We start from the raw sequence: 17,743 nt of genomic DNA, 5'->3' as shown, positions 1-17,743 counted from the left end.
ACTCAATAGGAAAACGGACCAAACATTCACCTAGGAGCATCAATTCAACTGTCCCACATAGGATGCATGAAGTGCTGTGCCACGTTAGTGTAATGGTTCAGTAGCACATCATCAGGGTAGTTAGTAATTTCTATTAATACCAGAGCTACATTGATGCTGTGGACCATAGTGTTATTACTTATTTGCATTACATCATTCTGAATCTCTATTGCTGCTATAGTTATACAAGGGCTGGCAATGAGTTTAGCTTCTATCATTCATATTCAGCCAAGAGCTTTCCCTAGAGTGCCAGTGTACTGAATCAGAGAATGAAAATGCATTGTGAAACATTTAGGAGAGAGTACCCATATTAAGCAACCACCTGTCTTCAGAGACAACTCCAAAGTATCTGTGAAACATCCCAAGTACAGTTCTGCTCCATTCTGATTGCAAGATTGCCTTCATTAAGCAATCAATCTTTTTGGTCCATTGGGTGGTCACTGAAGACACATATCGCTGTACTTTTCAGGAGTTAAAAAAAGCTAATTTAAAGAATGTGTGGTCCTGAGTGCCTTCTCTACTTGTATGAATCAGAGGTAAACTATAATGAATTTAGTGATGTTACACTCATGTTACAACTAGAGTAGGTTAGAGGAAAATGAGGCTCTGTGTCTGTTTTTCTTTATAACCTCCTTTGCCTGTGTTTGAATCAGATACTAACTATTGGAATCTCTACAGAGAGAGAGAGAGAGTGCTTTATATAAACTCCTCTTACATGTGTTTAACTCAGTAACAGTAATCATTGTTATACATGTATATTAAAGGGGAAAATATATCCTCCTTGCTAAAAGCAGAAAACACTATAAAGCAGGTATAGTTAGTAAGATATAGTTGAATAAATATTGGCTAAAAAGCTTCTGGAACATTTGACCATAATGTACACATCATCTCAGGCCACTTATTTTCTGAATTTACTCATGCTTACTTCAAGGAATCAGGAGTTCAAGAAAATTCCACTTGTTTCTATGAGAAAAAGTGAATGGAGGAAATTGGGCAAAATTTATTTTCAGCATACCTTAAAAATTCAAAATACCCTCTTAGTTCTGGTCAGTGCAGTGCTAGATCTGTCCCAAGAAGTACAGTGAGAAAAGGAAGCCAGGAGAAAGAGACAGAAAGAGAAACGTGAGTTAAGCTGCAGGCCCTTTGTAACTTTTTATGGAACAATGAAATTTCAATATTCAACTTGTTCCATCAAGATCAATGGCCTAGGCAGAGAAACCAAACTGTAAATTAGTTATGTTTGCAGCGACATTAGATGTGAGTGAGGAACATGCAGCTGGACAAGCAGCAAGTAAACTCCAAGAGAAATTGAATCTGCTTTGGGGCTGACACATGGCAAATGAAATAATGACATTGACAAATGTAGAGCAATATGCATTGTTCACAGAAATGAAAATACAAGTACAAAAATTAATGGAATGAAAGTAACCAAGAAAGCAAAGGCGAACTTCAGAAAAGGCTTTGATGCCATCCTTAATCCTTGCTCTATTTTGTCATGTCTAGATGTTGAAGGGGAAAAGAAAAATAATTGGGGGAGTAGGAAATGCTAGAATTATTCACTGGAATATTGGTGAAACAGTGCACTTTAAACAATCTAGTGTAGTTGTGACTTGAGTTTGCTAACTGGTCATTGTCTATAAATACAAAGCCAGATTCTACAACCTTCATTTATGACTAATCCCATTGTAGTCAATTGGCTGTAAAATACTCAAACTGAGAGTAAAGTGAGAGAATTTGGTCCCAATTCAATGGGAGGTTGGATACCTAACTCCTGTACAACCCACTGAAAATACCAGCCTAAAACATCATGGTTTGTGGTGTGAGACTTGTAAAGGAGCAACAATTTGCTTTTGTTGGGGGCGGGAGGCAGAGTAAAGGTAGCTTTTGAATTGTTGCCTATGCTAGGCACTGAGGATGAGTGGGGGTATTGTGTTTATTATTTAGTCACCCACCATCAATCTTATTCCCTAGCTTCTCACGTCCACCCAGTAAGACCCATCCCAAATATTGTTTAGTTCAGCTAACTGATGGATTTCTTTAGATTTACTGGTTTCAGAGTAGCAGCCTTGTTAGTCTGTATCTGCAAAAAGGAGTACTTTTGGCACCTTAGAAACTAACAAATTTATTTGAGCATAAGCTTTTGTGGGCTACAGACCACTTCATCAGATGCATATAATGGAACATATAGTAAGAAGATATATATACATACAGTGAACATGTTAGTCTCTAAGGTGCCACAAGTACTCCTGTTCTTTTTTAGATTTACTAGCAGTAGAAAGAACCACAATGATAGCAAAAATTTGGGTCATTATGGAATGATAAAATACTAGTTTTACCCTGGGAAGATAAGGTGATTGAGTGGGGCAGAAAGGATTGGCTTTGTAGTGGAAATCAATAAGCATGTGGGGTGAGAAGAGTCTGAACCAAAACCTCCAATTCAGATTTTGAAGGAATTTGGACTCCAAATCCATGTCTGAATTTGCAACTGGCCCCATTCCTTATACTGAACTGGATCAAAATCCAGGATGTGAACAATGAAGAACACTCAGATCTGAATTGTGTGGCTTGATACCATTTTTAATAACAAAGAGAGAGGCTTAAACTTGAGGGCTCCAGTCTACTTGAGCCAATGTCCTGGGTCCCCTATTATTAACTTCAGGAAGTTAGAGTCCTGGAAGTGGCTTAGATGTTCAGACATTTGAGACACAGTCACCTCTCCTAATTGGAAAAAAAACAACACATCAAGCAAAATCCATCAAATTAAATAAAATTGTGGCATGTACACAATACAAAAGTGACACCATCATTGTGGTTGATCCTTCCCTTGAAATGTATGATGATCCAATGGGACTAGGAGAGAGAAATTTGTGTTATTTAAACAAGGATGTAGAGAAACTATTCGGCACAGGAAAAAAATATGTATGTAGCTGAGTGACGTCAACTTGCAAGGGGACAAAAATGTAAATTAAGGGGAAAAATCAGAGCAGACAGCAAGATATCTTTTGTTCAAATGAAATCCTGTCCACTTGGCTAATAAAGGGGAAAGGGAGCAGTCCTACTTACTTTGGGGTGGGGGAAAGGTGGTTTCTACCTTAGGGGAAAATGTTTTTTGGAAAGTCTGTGGCTTGAATAATTCCTGCAGAAATATACACCCTTACTTACTAGCAAGGTTTGTTTGTTTTTTCCTTCAGTTTGAATTGTGGCAAACACTGTAGCAAATAAGAAGAGTTATCAGAGTGCCAACTGCTTCCAGGACAGAGGAAAGTCTTTAAATACTTTGTAAATAAAATTAGATAAATACAATTTCCAGATGTTATAAACACAGTATCACTTTCTGTAACAGTTTTCCAGCGTTCTGCCTTCCTGTTTACAACCTTACTAACCTATGGGGAAAGAACCCAAATGTCCGGGCAGCTCAAATAAGGAATACTGAAAAGGTCACATTTAGTTTAACACAGCATCAAATAATTCAAAGGCTATAGCAGACAAAATGGGACTTGACAATAGCTCATTACATCAAGAATTTAAAGACATACTTCCCACTTTCCCAGTAATAGGTGGCAAAATCACCTGCCTAAGGCATTTTCTATCTGTTCTCTCTCTCTCTCTCTCTCTCTCTCTCTCTCTCACACACACACACACACACACACACACACACACACACACACACACACACACACACACACACACACACACACACACTCATAGTCTTTGTGTGTACTTTAGGTTGACATATTTCTTTACAAAACTGAGCCTGGAACAGAGGGACAACCAGCATATTTGCTTTTATGATGTGCTACTGCAAAAATGAAGTGGATTATTTAATGTGTATAGACCTTTCCTTTTAATACTGCTATAAAGTGGAATGAGCCATTCTGGTACATAATATATTTATGACCTATAATTGTACTTGAAGATGTACATGCTAAGAGAGGTTGATCCAATCTTCAGGGCATCAGCTGAAAGGTCTCTCCCCCCTCTTATACTGCCTTGTACAATTGGAACAATTTGAATTTCTATGTTTGAATATTTTTGCCTTTTTCTGAAGCTTTGGGCATAGGAAGCAGCTAGAGGGAGCCTATCACATTTAAACCATTGTTCCAATCCAGTAATGTTGAATTCTGTGCTCTAGTGATGAGGCTTGTTCTTTTTAATCATTGATGAACATATGGACATTTTGAGATTTGTTTATTTGAACATATCCCAATCTCTTTGATCAAGAAATCTGACTAAAAAATCTCACAAGACCAAGACCTCTTGAGATTTTCAATGCCTCTTAGGTTTAGCTGGTAGTGAAGTGCTACAATCGTTTTACTTGTAGTATTTTTATGCTTCTGGAGCCAACCAGGAAGTAGAAGTGCATAGTGGGAAATAGGGAAGAGCTAAGTTTGTTTACTTTCCACACCTCAAAAAATGGTCCAGGATTTAGCTTTGGTGAAAGATTCAAATTGTTATTTATTTTATCAGAACCAATGTATCTATCGCTACTAATACCTAATAAAGTTGGGCAAACTCCGACATAAAAGCCTCTTAAACTTAATTGATTCCAGAAGGTTTAGTGTAGCTGTCTGTAGGTGGAAAGTGAAGTCAAAGCACATTCTCTTTTTCTTTATAGAAGCAGTAGGTAATCAGATATTAGTCTTGACATTGTTATTATTGATGAACTCATAATTATGAAACTTCTAAGCCATTTGGAACAGTGGTCTTTGTCTATATAAGTTGCTCCTGAACCTACAGTAGAGGTGGTAAACTGGGTTAGATTAAATAAGAATTGACCTGAACTCAACCTTTTTTAAAATTCGAAAAGGTTTACCAAATCATTTTGTGCACCTCACACATCCTGCTTTTAACTGGAGGTAGCTATGCTGAAATGCCATACAAGAGTCTGTTCCTGAGAAATTTCAAGCCAATGTTGCAGTTTTAAGAGCTTCTTTAAGTTACAGACAATCATTTGATCATCAGGGTGGTTATCAGAATCGAACATCTTAATTTCCAGAGATTCTTTGTCACTAATTTTGATTAAAAAGTGAAATCTAAACTAGAATCCTTTCCCTTCCTCTTGTTCTAGGGTAACTCCATTTTACAGAACATTTCTTTCCCAACATTGCACCTTGAATCCCTCTGCCTGCTTCCCCCTCCCCCACATAGCTGCTATTCCCTTCCCATCGTTAGCTCATCCCTTGACTACTGGCTTTATTAAAAATCTAGCTTCTTCAGCCTGCTACTATGGCCATTGCTGCCCTGGCCCAGTACAGTTATTTCGTACTCTGTACTATTTCCCCTGAGTTGTGCAATCTGTCCTGCAGTGTTCTGAGAGAGCACACCAGGGCACAGGATCACCTTGTAGACTCACAGGCCCAAATTGAGCAAAGCCCTTACACACATGCTGCTAAGGCCATTGGATGGGTAGAGGAGTAGGAGCAGAAGAAAAGGAAGACCTATCCAAGGCCTTCAGCTTTTCCAGTGTTTGCTTGCTTTGCGTTCCAGCAGTTCACGTACCTGTGTGCACATCCAAATCAAACAACAATTGCACTCCTCTATTTAGAGAGCTTAATCCACCTCCAACCTGCATGTCGTTTTCTTAAAAAAAAAAAAAAACTGATTATGAGCGCCTCACTAACAGCTCTAAGCATTGCTGATGTCTGTAATGAAGTAATTATATTTTAATTAAACACAGCTTCTACAAAATATTATAATGATGTAAGAAGCATTTATCTCTTGACTCTGTCTCCTTGAACATTCATTTTATGGCACTGCAGAAAGAATGTGGCCTTTGCAGCACATATCCTCCAGTGAGCCCAACTGATGGTTCTCCCTTGTGGCAAAGTATAACATTACTCTGTGTACTTAATGATGCTTACAGCTGGAATGAAATATGTAATCAGTTAAGTATGTAATGAAAAAGGTGACACAGAGAGTGGGAGGGGGAGTGAAGGGAGGTACTGAGACTCAGGAGCGGTGTGGTGGGGGGGATGTGCTCCAGGTTGGAAAGGACGGTCCCAGGGGTTCTTAGCTGCTGCTAGGCCCATTCCAGCCCTTCTGAGTCCTGTTTCCTGGCCCAATCCCAGGCCCCATGGGGGCCGCTTGAGTCCCTCTGGCTCCTGTTCTTGCCTTCATCCACCCCCCTCAACAGTGCTTGAATTTATATGGGAACAGAGCCCCCATGCTATTTCCATTGCAGAAGTGCTAGTCTCCCCTACCTGTCTCCCCAGTTTGGCCACCCCTGGGATGACATCTTCTCTCTTGAAAACCAAGCTTCTCGGTTATTTTGTCTAGGCATAAATTTTGCTTCCCCACAAAATATTCCAGGGATGCCAGAGGAAGCCCCATTTTTTCCTTTTCTTTCCACTCTTTCTGGAAAAAGAGACTTACTTTGCTGAATTTCTTTTAGACCAACACAGAATTACAAGTATGCCTGGTCTCCTCCTTCCCCCTGGGTCTGATATACAGGAGTTAATTTTGTTCATGCAATGCAGCAGCAAGCTGTTATTTCCAGTGAAAATGAGAGCTCGCAGACTAAGTGCAACACACTACTGTTTTGTCACTGTGTAACCTTTCGATGGGAGTGAAATTAGCTTGTCAATATACTTTCCCCCATCACATAAGGGATGGATAAGCTAAGGGGAAAGAAACAAGAAAGCCTGAAAATAATAATAATAAAACCCTCTGTTCAGTGTGGAATGAGGAAAGGAAGATGATCAACATCCACAAGATAGCAGGATAATTAATTTTAAGACTGGGGTAATTCTTCTGTCAAAGGGTCCCTCAGGCTTCACTCCATTCCCAGCCCATTGTTGCAATGTATTTCAGGTCAGGTTGTTGTGTGAATTAATAGATCATTTGATTTAAAGAACAGTTGTGTGGGTGCTCACATTTCTAAAATTGACCAGCTAATCAGACATTCAGTTTGTCTACCACACCCTCTCAGTCACTTGTGAAGTTACCTGTTTGTATAGAATATGTAAGGCTTTGTGTTTGTCATGAGCATGATTTTCATGATCAAAGTTATTATTTGCAAGGTTATTATTTGCTAGCTTGCTACTGAGCAAGACTGATTTTTTCCAAATGTGCCTCTCTCTATTTCCAAGGTATTGCTATGAGGGAGAGTGACTAGGATTTTTGAATGCTATCAAAATATTTTGACTGAGACTACAGGACATTTTTCTCAAAATATTGGGATCTGGGGATGTCTTGCTTTTTTTGCCTTGCATATTTTGCTATGCTAAAGCCATTCCCCCTCCTCTACCCATTAGCTATGACATACAACCACCCTTATCAATATGGAAAGAATAGCTTACAGCTGAGAACAGCTGGGAACAGAACTGCTGGCTTAGCCAGAGGGTGGCTTCCTTTTGGCTCACCTGTATCATTAGACTACAAGGGTCTTGGTCACACACTGTGCAGAATGAGACTACAACAAGTATTAAAATATGAGATTCTTGATTTATTGGTTCATCCTAAAGTCTTATGACTAAGTTGACAGACATGATATTTAGCAGCCTTTATCTTTATAAGTGTTCTAATATGGTGTCTCATCCTACATACTCACCTTCAGCCCAGTCTGCTTTACTGAGGGTTATCTTGCTACCAGAGATGAAGCTTTATCTGGCTTCAGTGAACCTAATAATCTTCTTTGACAGATGCAGGGGAAGGTAGACGAGATTGTCATCTCAGCAAAGGGGGTGTAAGGACCATCTCAGTAACAGTGGGGAGCTAAATCTCCTGGGAAGAAAATAACATATACAGTCCTATGATGACTAGAAGTGTGCAGCGGTTAATAACAAGCCATTTGACATTCCCAGCTGTTTCAGAAAGAGAGACAAAAAGTCCTAATTAGCAGTTGGGTCACTTGCTGGCTGCACACATTTTTATAAGCGGATACAATATCTAATTGTTAGACTTCTACAGTGTATTTATTGGAGACTATGAGACTTCTTCATTTAATAGAAGATAGTACTTACTTAAACCAGATCACTGTCACACGTTTGGTCATTTGTGGTAACAAATGCTGTAATAGCTATGCTTGGATTTAAAGTGAAATTCATTACTCTGGGGCCACACCTACTGCATCCTGGGTAGTACCTCAGTCTAGTACCTTTGAGGAAAAATAGTCAGTTCCTTCTAGCTTGGAAAACTGAGTCCTACAATATAAATGCCTATCCTCATTCTTGTTAAAAAGAGTTATGATTTCTCAGCATGTATCCTTGGCTGGCAATAGGACAACAACACATTACAAACCAATGGGGAGCTGGCAGGGTAGTGGAGAAAACACTTATGAATGTAATATACAATAAATGTTTGTCCATCATTTTTGGTTTTCTCTTGCTATTATTTCAGTAAAATTACTGTGTGGCAAAATGCAGATTCCATTACTGCACAGCTTCTTCTGTTTGATCCAGCTGTCAAGTCCATAATGTATTTATGACATCAGTCTGTTCTAATAAGAACAAATGTGATGTTTAGGATTGTTGTGACTTCATTGCAAAATTAAATAAGAAGAAGAGATGGGCTGGGATGGAATAAATAGTTGTTTTCAAGTGTAAACACATTGTTGCTAATCCAAAAGTGTGTCGGGAATGATTACGAAGAATGAATTGGAAATAGATTTGCCTGAAATGTTTGAGAGTCTCTCAAGCATAAAAATCTCCACTGAGGAACACTTCTCTCCGGTAACCAGGTGGCAATCAAATATACTCTGTTTTCTATAACACCTATTGCCATAATATAAGTGCCAGCCCGAGTCATGTAATGGTGTTATGTCTTTGGCAGTTTTCAATACAAATAATAACAAAATAAAATAACAATAAAATATTAGCAAGGCCTTACTCAAACATTGTTCACCTCAGTCGGTGACATACATGACAGCCCATTGGTAAAATACTCCCCTTGCCCTCCCCTCAATTTCCCTCTTACCAATTTAATACTTTTTCTCTCCCCAGTCTTAATCTGTTGTTCTTTCCATGCCCACCTTCTTGATCCATCACGTTTCCCCCTTCCCAGAAGCTTCTGAGGACTTTTCTAGGTGTCTCCACTTCCTGGCAGCTGTTCCTCACAGAAGAAGCAATGGTGGCAGGATAGTGATTCTCCAGCCTCTGCTAGGAGTAGTGGTGGCTGGTAGCTTTGTCCTGTGGCTTCTGTTAGCCTCTGCTTTCAGGGAATTATCCTGCAGGTGTGAGCTATTGGGAGCAAAATAAAAATAGGTCTTCTTCAGGAGGTGAGCAGGATTCCTCTGACTGGTAGTAACCCCTGGTTGGTGTGAGAGGACTGGGCACCAGACTTCCTCCCACTATTGCCACCTGAGTCTGGGTAGCATTGATTGGGGGAGAGCTGAGCTGCAGTATTCTCCTCTCAGTGGTACCAGCAGTAGCTTAATCCAGATTCCTTTTTTTTTTTTTTCCTGTTTCTCTTCCTTATTCGCTGCTGGAGTGGATATGGGATGGATGCAGACACTGCATAGTGTGTTCCTCCCTGCTAGGTCCTGTTATGGGGATGAAGTAGGGGAATTCCCCTTGCAGCATTTGCCTTGGCCACAGCAATAGCAGGCACACCTACAGTGTGGCAGCTGCCTCAGAGCTCAGTATCAGCTCCATCCTACCTCAGAGAGAGCTGAAAAGGTGAACAAGCAAACCTTAACAATTTTGTGCAGGCCTGTGAAGTAATTTGTAGGTGGGCCTGCAAAATGGTTCTTTCAGATACAACCTAAACTTCACTGATTTATTTTACATAAAAATGTCTTTTGACCAATTCCTCACCCCAGCCTCTTGCTGAAGAAATGGAGCCCCCTGATTCTTCTTTTCATCCGTAGCAATGGCTTTATTCTTCCAAGGTTTTCTTTGCATGGAAAAGGCTAGAAAATTACTTGATAAAGTATTTTTAAAGAGAAAACAAAGATGGTTCTTCATACTGCCTAAAGGCCATGTGTGCCAACCAATGGTTAGCACAAGCCCCCTCTAGCTTATCTCCCAAGGGACACCCAATTACCCGATGGAGGTACTGATCAATGGGAAACTGAAGGTAAAGGGAGAAATTGTTTTTGCTGTTTCTCAGACTTAAGAATATTTGAAGGACTCTCACTTCAGAAATAAATGTCCCAATTTTACATTCCCAGACAGTTATTTTAAGACAATGAGGAGGGAAATAATGCAGAGGAATGTTATTTAAAAATATTCTGTTTTCCTTCCTAGTCTCCTGTAAGAGGTTTATCCTGACTTGTTTCTGGTCATCCCTCTCTTCTAGAATAACAACGAATATATATATTTTTTTAAATGTAACTTTTGCAGAGACACAAGCATCTCGCCTGGAATGACTATAATAGATCACAAAAGTATAATGAAATTAGGTAGATAAAGGCATCACTGTAGGCAGTTTCTACGCTGTTCTATCTTGGGTGGTTTTTAGTTACCTTAATTGAAATCAGTCAGACCATATTATGTACTAGGCAGTGGCCAAATTTCTTTTGAAATATAAGCTCATGTTTGAGTTACTTCCCTTTGCTATTGTATATCTTAGCCCATATTTTTGAATCTATTTAAACATGGTCAGTGAGAGTTTGGGGAACAATTATCCATGGAGGAAAAGCAGAGGGAACAGAGAAGCCTGAGGGTCGTGAATGATATTATTATTTACTATTTGTAATGCAGTAGATCAGGGCCTCATTGCACTAGGTGTCTCACAAGCATAGACCAAAAATAGATAATCCCAGCCCAAAGAGCTTAATGCTTATGTAGAAGACAAGAGACAGAGGGGCACTGACAGACGAATGGGGGAATACAAGGAAACAATGATACAATAATGGTTCACCTGCCAAACACTGAGATGTTCATTTAGGATATTTAGCTTTACTTTTGTGATGGAAATCTCATGAAAACAGGGTTGTTAGTGAGACCTGCAGTATTTCCTGTCTTTAGCTGGGCTGGAAATAGAACAAGACTTACCAATTTCTCTGTATTTCTTGTTATGAGTCATCCCTCTGTTTGTAGGAAGGCAGCTATAACTATATTTTGTTCATTAAATTATCTAAAAGAGGGTTTCAAGGAAAATGGATACTGGATGCACATACACCCATCCCAGATGTATCAGGTGTTCAGTATACACAACATCAATTAACTCAATGCACTTTTTGGGGAGAAGTCTTTATTGTTCCTTTGACATACATTTTTAAGTTTCTTTATTACTGATGCTAGCTCACCTAGCAAGGGCAGACTAGGCCTGATACAGTGGTCTTTGACTTTTAATCTTTCAATGAGGATTTTGTGAAATATTCCTGCCAAAAGATAGAGTTGGTGATGAATTTGAAATGGGCTGGAGGGACAGGCCTTTGGAACTCACCTATTGGGCAACTTTGCCTGGCATCTGTGTACAAATTTCCTGACTAATACAAAGTATTTATTCTCATTTTCCAATGTCCCTCCCTTCCCTTCCCTTTATGTTTTAAATTCCATTTAGTATTTCCCTCTGTGGTATGTGTTATGTCCATTGGTGCAGAAGTTAGGAGTAAAATTTTCCAGTGTGCCTAAATTCCATTGTCAAGGTGACTTAGGTGCTTAGTTTTCCTCAGTTTCATTGAAAGTCGGTGAGACTTAGGAACACTAAGTCTATCAAGGTTCTTTCATTTTAATGCTACATCCTTTGCAACACCTGCTGGTAACTGCAATTTCATTTCCAGTGTTCTTGTTTAGGGCAAGTGTTTTTGCTGGTGAGAGTACAGCCACCAGCCTTTTCATCTAGTATCATTTTAAACAGAACAGAAAACTTAACTCTCTTCCAGCATACACTGAAAATAATTATCAGAAAAGGTTTCAGTCTTGAGGCCTTTTACAATAACATACTGTAAAGGATGGTGCATAGCTGAAGAGAGAGGATGCATCTTGTGTAAAATTAAGACTGAGGATAACTATCAATTATGTATATGGTATGGCTAAGATTTTCAAAGGATCTCAGAAGGTTTGGATGCTCCGTTCCAAGTGGGAACTAGGGATAGATTTGCAAGGGAACATGGGCATGGTGATGCTGAGCGTCACCATGCCAAACTTTTAGACAACTAGAAAATCACTGGGATACATGAAGCCTGAGTTTGGTGCCTAGACTCCCTATACAATGACTGGGAAGAGATAGGCACCTCAGAATGGGATCTACAAAAGCCAGTAGACTAGGTGGCTTCCCGCATAAGGCTAACCAATGGGAGTTGCCAAGATGTCCTAAGCTACGCCCCTCAAAGCATTTGGTGCCAACGTCCGAGCTGAAGGGAGGTGCTTCCCTCTGCTTGGAATTCTCAGCTGCAAACCCTCTGTTGAGGTTAGCTGGGTATCCTGACCACTGGGCTAAAAGTTATGAGGAAGGTCCTCCTCCTACCTTTTGTGTAGGCTCCCATTTAAGGGGCCTATATCCAGCTGGTGAGCTCTGAGTATTCCTACCAGTTGGGCCCACTATGCAAGTTAGGTGGAAGAACACCTATCTTCTGCCAGTTTGTGCATCATTCTAGGGGTTAAATGCCTATTATGAAGACTGCAGTGTGCATGCCCATGGGCAAAAACATTGGCACCTAGGGAATTTACTGCAAACATTTAGGTGCTGATGAAGTTTAGGCACCTACAGGGTTCTGCAGCAGATGAGCAGGGGTTTTATGAATCCCAGTAGAGCTGATTCTGGGCTTTAGGCACCTAAATCATTTTGAGAGTTTAGCCCAAGGTGTCCAAATCCCTTAGGCCACTTTGAAAATCTCATCCATTACATTCATTCTTTTCAGGAATGCAAAAGTTAATAGTAAATCTTTTTCTTTCATGCAAGGGCCAATAGGAACACCAGCCAACAACTATTTTCCTGTAGTCAGCATTTCAAACATAATTTGAAGGACACAAACAGAACATGGTGGTTTGTTCCAACAGGCAGGCGGCTGTGCCATAATCTCCCTTAGCACAGTCTCTAAACTGCTCTTCTCTCAAACTGAGCATGTTCATGTATGCTGATTTTTCAGCAAACATGTAACCATTTTATTTCTGCTGCAACAACAGTGCAGCTTCCAACTTTCCTTGCTTCTTCCCAGCTGATGGTTTTTAGATGTGTTCCTAAAGCCAGCACCCCAAAAGGATGATCCTTTCCCTCTCTTGTTTCTAGCATACAAAAGAATTTGTATTATGTATTAGGATAGTGACTCCCATCTACTCTTGGCAATTATACCAGTTTAGTAGGCCTGATCCAGGAAACATTTATGCACATGCTTAATGTTATGCATGTGAATGGCCCCATTGTCTTACATAGGGCTACTTACATTCATAAAGTAATGCATATATCTAAGTCAGCGGTTGGCAACCTGTGGTGCGGGCCTTGCCACCGCTTCCCGCAGCTCCCATTGGCTGGGAATGGCAAACCGCTGCCACTGGGAGCTGTGGGTGGGCATGCAAATGTAAACAAATGGTCTGGCGGCCCACCAGCTGATTACCCTGACGGACCTCATGCAGGCCGCAGGTTGCCCTTCACTGGTCTAAGTACTTACAAGACTGGGACCTATGATCTCCTTTATAGCAGCCAGTGCCAACTGCTTCCCATTCTGTGCAATTGAACCTTGGACTGCATCATGCTTAGATTTTTCTAAGGTGCAAATCGCTGATAAACCAATTCCCAGATTACAGATTAGAAGGCAGACAAGCAGTGCAGCAGAGCCCTGCAATAAGGTTAGCTATTAAGCAGGGCGGCTGAGACGCTGGAGTACCAGTCATGGTATTAGTATTATGTGAATGATTGCTCGGGAATTCCTGTGATATAAAAATATCAGGGCATTGCGTGGTCTTCAACAGAAAAGTTCAGGTGTGAAATCCTAGCTCCACTGAAATCAATGGCCAAACTCACACTGACTTCAGTGGAACCATAATTTTACTCCAGAAGCACAGTTAGAAAAAGTGCCAGTGTTGTTTTCAGAACTTCTTATCAATGTTTTTCAGCAGTGTGAGTGAGAGTATAGACATACTGTTGTGAAACCAAGAAAACCACAATTTACCTAATGCAAAAGGGGGAAGGCAGCACTTAACCCAAAACATCTCAAGATACTTGATTTGCAGCTGGCCAAAAGTTATCAGCAATACCATAACCACAGGCTTCTGCCTGCCTCATAATCTGCATGAAAAATTGACTCTCTTTGAGTTTGGGGAGTTCAGCAGCTGTGGATTAAAGTTCTAGCATAAACAAATACAAACCTGTGGCTGAGCTGGACCCAGGCAGACACAGTGTGGAGTGCGTTGTAACAAATCTGTGCTTGCTTAGGCCCCAATCCTGCTAACACTTAGGGCTTGGCTACACTTGAAAGTTGCAGCGCTGGTGGAGGCTTTCCAGCACTGCAATTAGTAACCGTCCACACCTGCAAGGCACATCCAGCGCTGCAACTCCCTGGCTGCAGCGCTGGCTGTACACCTGGTCTGGTTGGGGTGTAACGATTGCAGCGCTGGTGATCCAGCGCTGCTCGTCAAGTGTGGACACACACCAGCGCTGTTATTGGCCTCCAGGGTATTAGCAGATATCCCAGAATGCTTTTATAAATTACTCTCTTTGTTTTGTTATGCAGCCTCTCTTTGTTTTGTTGTGAACTCGGAGCTCTGGAGCTCTGTTGATCCCGGAGCTGCTTATAACACAGCTCCTGTTTGCTTTGATCAATCTGTACCTGGCTGTGAACAATGAAATGAGATAATGAGGCAGGCAGGGAGTGAGTGTTTGCTTGACAGAGAAACAGCGGGGAGTCCATTTGGATGCAGGCTGTTTGCAATTAAGAGTTAAGACTAAGGGGCCGCGAACATTTTCTGATTTTTCAAGGCAGGAAGCTAAACACACAGTGTTGGCTCCAAAAATCCACTCTCTCGCTCTCCCCCCACTCCCTGTCACACTACACCACCCCCCTCTTTTGAAAAGCACGTTGCTGCCACTTGAACGCTGGGATAGCTGCCCATAATGCATCACTCCCAACAGCGCTGCAAATGTGGCCACACACCAGCGCTGTCCCTACACAGCTGCACGACCAGCGCTGAAACTCCCAGCGCTGCAACTTTCAAGTGTAGCCAAGCCCTTAGAGAACACATGAGTCGTCCCTCTGCAGTCAGTGGAATTACTTATATACATAAAAGTAAACATTTAAGGTGCTTAGGGCCTATGGAGGAGATCTGTAGTTGGTGTTGTCATAGTTCCATTGAAGCCAATCACGCCAGCTAATGAATTGTACCTTATATATAAAACCTGTCTCTGTGTCAAAACAAACAATGCCTATGGCAGTTTTTGCTCTTTTCTAGCAGTTCTATGCACTGTCTAGTCTCTCAAGGAAATTGTGCTCTCCTGATATTTTTGCATTCAAATATATAACGTATCTTCTCAACAGTATATGCCGAGATTCACACTAACAACAGTGGAAGTTTTCTCCATAAATGTCTGCACGTTCTGTTGTTTTTATTTATCCTGTCCTAACCTTTCACCAGATGATGCTCAATGAAAAGGTCAGTTATTTTGTAAATCTGTTTTCTTTTTTTTTTTTTCACCCAAACAATTTCTTAAGAGATTTACTCCCTCTCTTCCTCAGCATCATATGCTCATTTATATTTTACATAACCTGGAAAATCAGGAGAATAGATTACCTCACTTGGTGGTTGCTACAGTGCTTTCAGAAAACAAAGTGAAGAACACAGCATATATGTACTTTGGCCAAACACTCCTGTCCTAACACTATTTTCAAAGACTATATTCAAAGAGTTTATGTTAGCATTATATTCTTAAATTCTGCTATTCAGGAGAAAGGAAGCAAAGGGCTCTTGTCCTGGAATATTGGTTTCCATATTTGTAGAGTCAATTTTTGCAAGATGTATGTATGGTGTACACCTGTGAAACAGATGGCAGAATTGTTTGCTAAGTCTATCGCTATATAGATACTTCTTATGCTGTACATTTAAAATAAGAAGGCAATTTCTGAATTACGATATCACTCATCTAATTTGTTGAATTCTGCTTAATTTGTCTCATTTTTAACTTAAAAAGAGTTTTCACAGCTGAAATTTTAGATTAATGTTTTTAAGTTAAACAAGTCCAAAAAAAGCATCTTAAATATTTTATATTTTTGCATTTATATAGTTTGAAAATGGTTAAATTATATTTTAGGGGAAATTGGCTATGCAAACACTCTCTCAGGCCAGTGGTATACAAGGAAGAAGGCAGGATCAGAGCAGTGATGATCAGACCTCCAAAGATCCAGGTCTACATTTATTATATTTATATTGGAAACCTCCTAAGAATAGGTTTTATAGTAAGAGCCCCACTTCTTCTTGGCTTTAGCTGAGCTAGATGCACCATTCAATTAGTCTGTCGCAAAGTATTTTGGTATTTCTATTACCACTCTACCCACCCATCCACCCACACTTTGGATACTTAGAATAATTTCTTGGGGTCCACAAACTTACTTGGAAATCTTGCATGTTTTCCAATGTCTGCAAGTCTTAGTATGGAAATCTTGCTTTATTCCAAGATCAGGGGAAGGCAAACTTGTCTGCCATGGGTGGAATAGATAGCCAATTACAGATCCCAGTAGGATATTATAACTAAAGGATCACCAGGTTAATGTGGTCATTTAACAGTTCAACATAAAACAGTTTTCAGCAGCTGTATATCTGTGGCTCACCTGGTCACCTTTTGAAAAAGTGCCCTTGTTTCTAAACACTTCCTCTGGCTTGGAAGGATCTCATGTGCTGCGTATGCTTACAGCATCACTGAAGAGAAGCTATCTCTGAAGATAGAGGCAGCAGCCAAGTGGACAACTAGCATGTGCCAATCCACACAACATAAGGTAGAGAAGAACTGTTAGCCAAGGCAAGAGGCCAAACTGTCTGCTATTACAAAATGTGTCTCATGGTCTTTATCATCCATGCAGAGAAAACTTTGGATTTTAAGGCCTGCTCCAAAAAAGCCACACACTCCACACTTGCAGAGTCCTCAATTTATTTGCATCAGAAAGTTGACCTCATCCCTGTCAGGATATGAAGCAGTGGCTCTAGGTAATTCAAACCTAGTGTTATGCCACTGAGTCAACCCTTGAAAAAGAAGTGCTTGTTGTAGTAATCTTGAAACAAACTGAATTTATGCCAGGGATACATTATGAAAAGCAGTTTAAGAAATGTATAATAACATAGCTTCTCCCTTCCCCCCCTCCTCCCCTGCCCATTTGTGTGTTCATTCACCTGTTGCATGTTCTCTAATTGCTAGATGTGTCTGAGGCAGGGACTGTTCTTGGTGAAGTGGGACCCTGAGTCTTTTGTGGGGTCCTTAGGCACACCTACAACAGAAATAACAATAAGCACAGGCAGTTTTACAGATTCATGTGTGAGGCAAAAGTATTCTCTGAAGAACAGAAACTGACTCCTACAGCGAGAGACATGGATTTGTAAAATCCATGCTTCAAGATTTGTCAGCCTGTCTCACCACCTGAGCAGCATTTCACAGTGCTGTTTGGCAGGCATGCGATGTGCATCAGCCTTCTAAAGCTCTCTTTCCCCTGCTGCTTTATATTTTAAGAATAGTCAAACCACAATAGGTGCTGCAACTTTTACATTAATTTGTAAAAGTCCACCTCCTCTTCTGAAAATGTGGATATCTTTTTGCTATTCCTTTCTCCCCACCACTCCCTCTTCAAATAGCTACAGGCTTGAACACAGCTGCCCTACATTTCCCATGATTTCTCTCCTAA

The 17,743-nt window shown here is 40.5% G+C and overlaps 1 long non-coding RNA gene across 5 annotated transcripts; it reads right to left on the bottom strand.

Moving 5' to 3' along the window:
• Nucleotides 1-2,663: 2,663 nt before the first annotated feature.
• On the bottom strand, nt 2,664-17,551 carry LOC120401919. 5 transcript variants are annotated; one of them, XR_005596835.1, is made up of 6 exons: nt 17,479-17,551; nt 17,238-17,332; nt 9,008-9,215; nt 7,589-7,761; nt 5,539-5,619; nt 2,664-2,757 (listed from the first exon to the last, which is right to left on the bottom strand). It is a non-coding gene; the product is annotated as an uncharacterized LOC120401919 (long non-coding RNA). The 5 variants fall into 5 exon arrangements; XR_005596838.1 differs by lacking the exons at nt 17,238-17,332; nt 17,479-17,551 and adding an exon at nt 16,682-16,950; XR_005596837.1 differs by lacking the exons at nt 17,238-17,332; nt 17,479-17,551 and adding an exon at nt 16,464-16,550.
• Nucleotides 17,552-17,743: the final 192 nt, after the last annotated feature.

Source organism: Mauremys reevesii, linkage group 3 (genome assembly GCF_016161935.1).
Source record: "Mauremys reevesii isolate NIE-2019 linkage group 3, ASM1616193v1, whole genome shotgun sequence".
NCBI lineage: Eukaryota > Metazoa > Chordata > Testudines > Geoemydidae > Mauremys > Mauremys reevesii.
This window is presented reverse-complemented; position numbering and strand designations above follow the sequence as displayed.